This window comes from Nannospalax galili, unplaced genomic scaffold, assembly GCF_000622305.1.
Source record: "Nannospalax galili isolate Female #2095 unplaced genomic scaffold, S.galili_v1.0 scaffold674, whole genome shotgun sequence".
Lineage (NCBI taxonomy): Eukaryota > Metazoa > Chordata > Mammalia > Rodentia > Spalacidae > Nannospalax > Nannospalax galili.
In genome coordinates, this window is record NW_008335202.1 from 80,929 (window position 1) to 88,247 (window position 7,319).

General features: G+C 35.2%; 1 pseudogene; it reads right to left on the reverse strand.

Moving 5' to 3' along the window:
• Positions 1-6,181: 6,181 nt before the first annotated feature.
• On the reverse strand, positions 6,182-6,899 carry LOC115069752 (annotated as a pseudogene).
• Between the last annotated feature and the right edge of the window lie 420 nt (positions 6,900-7,319).

Here is a 7,319-nt window from a genome sequence, read left to right on the forward strand (position 1 = left end):
TTTAGCTGCTACTGCTACTACTGCTGGTGTGGCACTTCAGAAATCCGTTCAAACGCAAGATTTTATTGAACACTGGCATGCTGATTCTCATAAACTTTGGACACATCAGGCTCAGATCAACTCACAAGTACAAGAAGAAGTTGTGGCTTTACAAGGGGGGTTACATTGGTTGGAAAATAAGTTATTAGAATTACAAAAAACTATGCAATATGTATGTGATTGAAATTCTTTTCAAATTTGTATTACCCCATATAAATATAATGATTCCAAATATAAATGGGAAAATATAGAATTGTATATTCAAGGTAAAATGGATAATGTAACTTTTAATGAGATACAGGTACAAGAAGAGATATATGAGATATTTTCAGAAACAACCATCCGTAACTCCAATTCCAGGGGATAAGAAACCCTTTTCTGACCTCTGCAGGCACTGCAGGTCATGGGTGCACTCACACACATGCAGGCAATACACTCATACACATAAAAAATAAATTATTAAAAAATATATATGAAGATGATGTGAAATCAGGCAGAGGGAAGTAGTAAGAATGGTGTAGATAGGACATAGGTCTAAAAATGGTCAAAATATATTGTAGTCAACTCAATGTAAAACATCAACATTACCTGTAGGCCAAATTCTAGCCCTGCCAGGTTCCTTTGATAGCTTAGGCCCGTTTCCTGTGTCAGAATTTAATCTGCGCCATTAACATGGCGTACCCCAGCCCCAGCCAAACCTCTTTCCATACCTTTCCCCACAGATGGCCTGAGAGTGCATCATGCTTCTGCTGTGCTTTGATTGGTTTTCCTCACAATGATTGGAGCTTGATCAGCACTTGAACCCCAATGCTAGATGTAAGCACGTGATCAACATGACCTTTGCTACCATTGGTCCACATGGGTGCCCTTTCATGTTATTGGATGATTATGTGTATATATACAGCCTGCTGAAAAATAAAGTCGAGTTCCGCCCTCTGACGCACTTCTGGAGTGGTCTTTGTTCCGTTGTGCTTGCCCTCGGTGGGGTGGGGTGTGGACTTGCTGCTGGGTGCCGTGGACCCACAATTACCTTCAGATGAAGGGAAATAATTTGGTAACAGATATAATAAAACGTAATGCTTCACAGTTCACAGAACTTTTACCCTGGTTCACAAAACTATGCTGAGAAAGTTGAATGAAAATGTCATTTATACAGATTATTTCATGTGATTTTAAATCCTCCTGTGCATTAGGTTTAGAACAACTTTTTTCCCAATATCTGACATAGAACACTATTTAACAAATATCCAAAAATCAGAGGGAATACGTGTGAATGCATCCCACATTTCACAGATTTATAACGTAGAAGAGTATCAGTATTGCTGAATTTTGCAAGAATGCACAATGGTGAATGAAAAAGTTAAGAAATTCGAATAAATGCTTTTTAATGAGAAGAGTGGAAACAGCCATGTCTGACTAGGCTTTAAACAAAGAATAAAGTCACACAGCTGCGCTGCATTCTGTGTAAGGTGATGCATGTAATTTACACTCTGCTCATTTAAATGTGCTTATAATTTTTTGTTGCATTATACCATCTCCTGCCACAGACAACTTGTATACATGAACGAATATATCATACTATAACATTAGAAAATCCATTCAACAAATGCATCAAGAAACCTTCTAAAAATGTTTCCATTTTTATTATTTTTGTTTGCAATGATGAAAAATTAAACAAACTGCACGGGATTAATATCATTTTTCCTTCAAGTAATGAAAGAAACAAGCTGTGTCTTGTCCATAGCTTTAGAATTCAATGAAACTTCTACCTAATACTGGAAGTTTACTTTTGATTTTACTACAAAATGAAAAATACGTTTTTCATTATCTGCATAAAGATCTTCTGACTCTCAAAATAATGGCATGCATACCTAAGGTGAGGTGGAAATTTCTCTCATCAATAATTTAGAACTAAATTACATCTACATAGTATTTTACAAAAGAATTGACTGCTAGTTTTTCAGAGGGCATGGAGCAAACTATAACTGGGAATTAGAAAGACATCAGAATGACAAATGGAAACCCTGAGTTAAAATCCTGCCATTAAAAAATCTAGAGGGGATGACTAGACTCCAGTGGATGAATTTGCACTGAAGGACATCTGGGTCCAAATGCTTGATGGGATAGGGCTTAGTATCCATGACAGAATGCATGGGGTCTGGAGGGGGATAGATGGGAGAGGGGGGGTTTAAATTTGATTAAGAACAGTTGTATGAAATATACAAAAGCACAATAAAAGCTTAAATATAAGGATAATTCACTTATACTGACCTTCTCTTAGGCTCTATCAGATATTAAATTACATCTATCTTCAAATAGTTATGTATATGAACATATATATGAACATATATGATACATTTTAACACAATGTATACAAAGATTAGGTTTGGTAAACAATTCATGTGAAACTATTACTTGATGTAGAAATCCAACACACCTTGCACCTGCTTGGGGAAAGATAAATGCAAACCTATTAAGAAATTTGCCAACACAACACTTCTGTGTATTTTTAAAAGATTTTTATGGGCACGTTTCCTCTTTTCTTAGGTTAAAATATTACAAAAGTAACATGAAGAAATATTAGAGAGGTTCTATTGCTGCAGGGCCATCAGGGGGCATTAGAAGCACAAAAATGGAATCAGAAACAACCACTGATGCCTGGCAAGATTGGAGCAAAAGGTCACCACCTGAATATACTGCTGACACTGACCTAAAAGGCGATGCCATTCTCTCTGTTACTTGTATTGAAAGCACTGTCTTGATTTCCCAGTATGGTTCATAACATGGACTTTTTTAGTCAATTTATGTATTTTCTGAAACTGTACAAACACTGCCAAAGGACCTTCCAAGCAATTTGATAATTACACCTAAATTGTTTGAGAATCTAATGAGATGCCTAGAGGTTATACAGTAATTTTCAGGGATGATTAGTTCTCAGATCTATCTATCTATCTATCTATCTATCTATCTATCTATCTATCTATCATCTATCTATCTATCATCTATCTATCCACCTATCACCTATCATCCATTTATGTATCATGTAGGCATCTGACATCGATCTAACTTTCTATTTATCACCTCTATGACCTACCTATCTATCTATCTATATATCAATCATCTATCTATCTATCATCTATCTATCATCATCTACCTATCTATGGTCTATCTATCTATCTATCTATCTATCTATCTATCTATCTATCTATCTATGTATATATCTATGTATGTATATATCTTTGTACACCTATCACCTATCTATCTACCTATCCACCTATCACCTATCTATCTATCTATCTATCTATCTATCTATCTATCTATTATCTATCTATCTATCACCTATCACCTATCTATCTATCTATATCTATCTATCATCTATCATCTAATCTATGTCTGTCTATCTATCTATCATCTATCTATCTATCTATCATCTATCTATCTATCTATTATCTATCATCTATCTATCTATCATCATGTCCATCTATCTCTCATCTTTCATGTATTTGTTTTACAATACAGCAATCCTACTTATGTGTATCTATTCAAAATAATAATATTAAGATCTTTTGGGTTTCTTTGGTTTTTATTTGTTTTGTTTGTTCGTTTGTTGGTTGGTTGGTTAGTTGTATGGTTGGTTGATTTTTGAAACAGGGTTCCCTTGCAGCCCCAGTTGGCCAGCAACTCATTTATGTAGACCAGGTTGTTCTTGATCTCACAGGGATCCACCTTCTTCTGCCTCCTGAGTGCTGAGATTAAAGGTATGCACCACCATGCCTGGTTAGTATTAGGATCTTAAAGATATATTTAGACTCCATGATCGGTGTAGCCCATGTAATAAAGATATGAAAAACAATTAAAATATCAATTTAAGAATCAATAAATAAATGCTTAGTACACATTATTAATCTTAAAGTTAATTTAGAATGAAATGTGTGATAACTTGGAACAACTAATAAACTTCATGGTAAATGAACTAAGTCAGACACAGAAAGGTAAATATTTTGTGAGTTCCATTAAAATAGACTTAAACTTTCAGTCCCCTAAAGCAAACATACACAAAAACAAGAGAAAACAATATTTCATCTCATCAAATCAGAAGGTGTCATGGCAGTTGCTCAGAACTTAAAGATGCTCCAGATGGGGTGTTGGAAACATAAAGACTGAAGTCTGGTCATCAGGCCTGACCACTCTGGATGTAGGCAGTGAGAGCTGTGTCCACAGTCAACAGAACTGCTTTGCATATTTGATGTTAATAGATCAATTCTCAGTTAAACACAGAAACTATGAATTTTAAATAGGAATGTAATTCCAAGAAATAGAATTTATTGTATAATAGATAAAGATTTTGAGAACATTATGCTAATTAAAAGAAGTCAGGAAACTAAGCTCAGCTTTACCATTAATCCTTCATAAAAATATTCAGAACAGAGTACCTAGAGATTGAAAACTGACTGATACTAAAGAAGGAAGACTGTATGGAGGAAATTACCCAATGTATTTGCAGTGTATTAAAGGGCTTTAGAGGGGGCTGGAGAGATGGATCAGAGGTTAAGAACATTGGCTGTTCTTGCCAAAGACCCAGGGTTGAATCCCAGCACCCACATGGCAGCTAACAACTGTCCGTAACTCCAGTTCCAGGGGATCTGATGGCTTCTTCTGTCTTCCGCGGGCATTGCATGATACAGGTGCACTTACTTACATGCAGGCAATACACACATACACATAAAATAAAAATAATAAATAAAATAAAAAAGGGCTTTAGAACTAGAGAGATGTGGTGGTTTCCTGAGATTATAAATGTAATAATTTCTGTTACATTGTTTCCTTTCAAATTGTTAATATCATGCCAAGTGAATATATCATAGTAAATCATTTTTCAATGAGCTTGCATAATTTTAAATTCTTGTTTGTGATTTTTACTTGTTTGAATTCCCCCAGAGAAATTGTATCCATTAAATTCTGTCATGTTCTCTATGTTGTGGGAAGTAAGCACTGCTCAAAGGTGCTCATGCAACGAGCAAGTTTCCATTAGTGATCACAAATCTATGTATTCAGGAAAAAAATAGAGTATCTATGTTGTGTATTTTAAACAAAATTTTGTTACTCACCTTAAAGCCTCATACTGCAAATACATATTTTCTACAGGGTTGATGCCTTTGAACTTATACAATGCTTGTTCACTAATTAATTTGGATATTATTCTCTGGTTTTGCTAAAATATAATGTTATTAACATTTTGCAAACTGTTTCTCATATCTGCTGATTTATTACCTGGAAGAATAGAAATGTTGGCCTTTTTGATATCTCTTTGCTGTCTCTGTGATGCTACCATGATTAGAATTTTGTCAATTTAAGCAACATGAGTGTTTACCATTTTACATAAACATGTTCCAGATCATGATAAAAGTACATACACTACCTACAAAAGAATTATGGTTGTGTGTGTGAAAGAGTGAAATAGACAATGTGTGTTTTGTATGTGTATAAGTATATGTGTGTGTATGCATTTCATCCAGTTTCCTAGGAATCACTAGTTTCTTAATAACTCAGTCATCTATTCAAGGTGTGGTCTATTGTACTACTGTATTTGTGTTAGATTTCCGTAATGTAGAATTTAAGTTTAAATATTTGACCTGTTACACACACATATAAACTGAGTTGAATGCTACGAACTACAGTAGGTGTCAACACAACAGTTGACAATACTCTGGGTTATGGAAACACTGTGTCTTTGCATTGCTTAATACATCACTGAGCTGGATTTTTAGAATTATAAAGTTATTTATAATTTCAACTGGGGAGTTTACTAAATACGATTCTGATGCAGAATAAAGAAAATAGCATAGCTTATATTAAAGCTAAAAGTTAATAATGTTAATAATATGTTGTGTACATATTTTGTGTACTTTAGCTGGTATCTGAATATATGCATTATATATATATGAATAAAAACAATTTATTTTGATCACTGTGAAAAGAAAACATATTTCTTTCAGCAATAGAAGCAGCACAGAAGGGGACTGTCAGTGATTCTTCTCAAATGCCCACAGAACAGTGTTCCTCAGTAATTAAACCTAACATTTTTGTCATGCCCTCTTGATATTGACATTTAGAACATTAATCTTTCTTTACAATGATCTATTCAGGGTGGAAAGGATGCTTTATCAAAAACAATTGTTCCCAAGCACTTTTTACTGCCTCTTTTACATCTTTGTTTGATTATGGGATTGATCATGGCAATCACAATGGTGTAAAATATTGACCATACCATGTCCTGCTGTAACGTATAGCTGGAGTTAGGTCTCACATGCATGACAGTAAATGGGCCATGAAAAGTGGACATTCCACTTAGGTGAGCTCTACGTGTAGAGAAGACTTTCTCTTTGCCTTCAGCAGAGCGAATCCTCAGCGCACAGAATGAAGCTGTAGATCAGAACAATCAGTATAAGGAATATCTCAATGGACCCAGCATAGAAGAAGACAAGCTGGTTTCTGTGGATGCCAGAGCAAGAAATTGCCAGAAGAGGAGGGATGTCACAGATGTGTCTAACTTCATTGGACCTGCAGAAGAACAGGCTGAAGGGAGATGTGTGTGTGTGACAGATGAGTGACAGACTCTGGGTTACATGCTCATTGCCTACAGAAACGGGTTGTGGATGGCTATAGTAATCCTCACCTCTGCCATCAGCAGAAAGCATTCTGCCATTACCAAAGCCACAGCGAGAAGCGTCTGTGCTGCACATCCAAGGAATGAAATGACTTTCTTCACTTTCTGTCACAAAACCCACTAACATTTGTGGGGTGATAACAGAAGAATTGCAGGCATCTGCTGAAGACAGCACACTCAGAAAATAGCACATGGGTTGTGGGGCTGGGAATCATTAATGAGCTAAATTTCCCGGAAGAGTGAAAATGTAAATTTCCAGCTACAAGAAGAAAAAAGCTAACGCATACTGTTGCCTGTGAAACCCTTCAGTACAAACTCAATGACTGCAGTGACGTTCTTCAGGTTAAAATATCATAAAATATCATAAAACAATCCTAAAATAGCAGCTCATATTATCTGAAGTAAAAATCTTTGGACTCTGAAGAATGTGATCTATAACTATGTATTTAGCAACCATTTGTCACCTATCTGTTCTATCTATCTATCTATCTATCTATCTATCTATCTATCTATCTATCTATCTATCTATCATCTATCTATCATCTATCTATGCTTATCTATCTATCTATCTATCTATCTATCTATCTATCTATCTATCTATCTATCTATCATC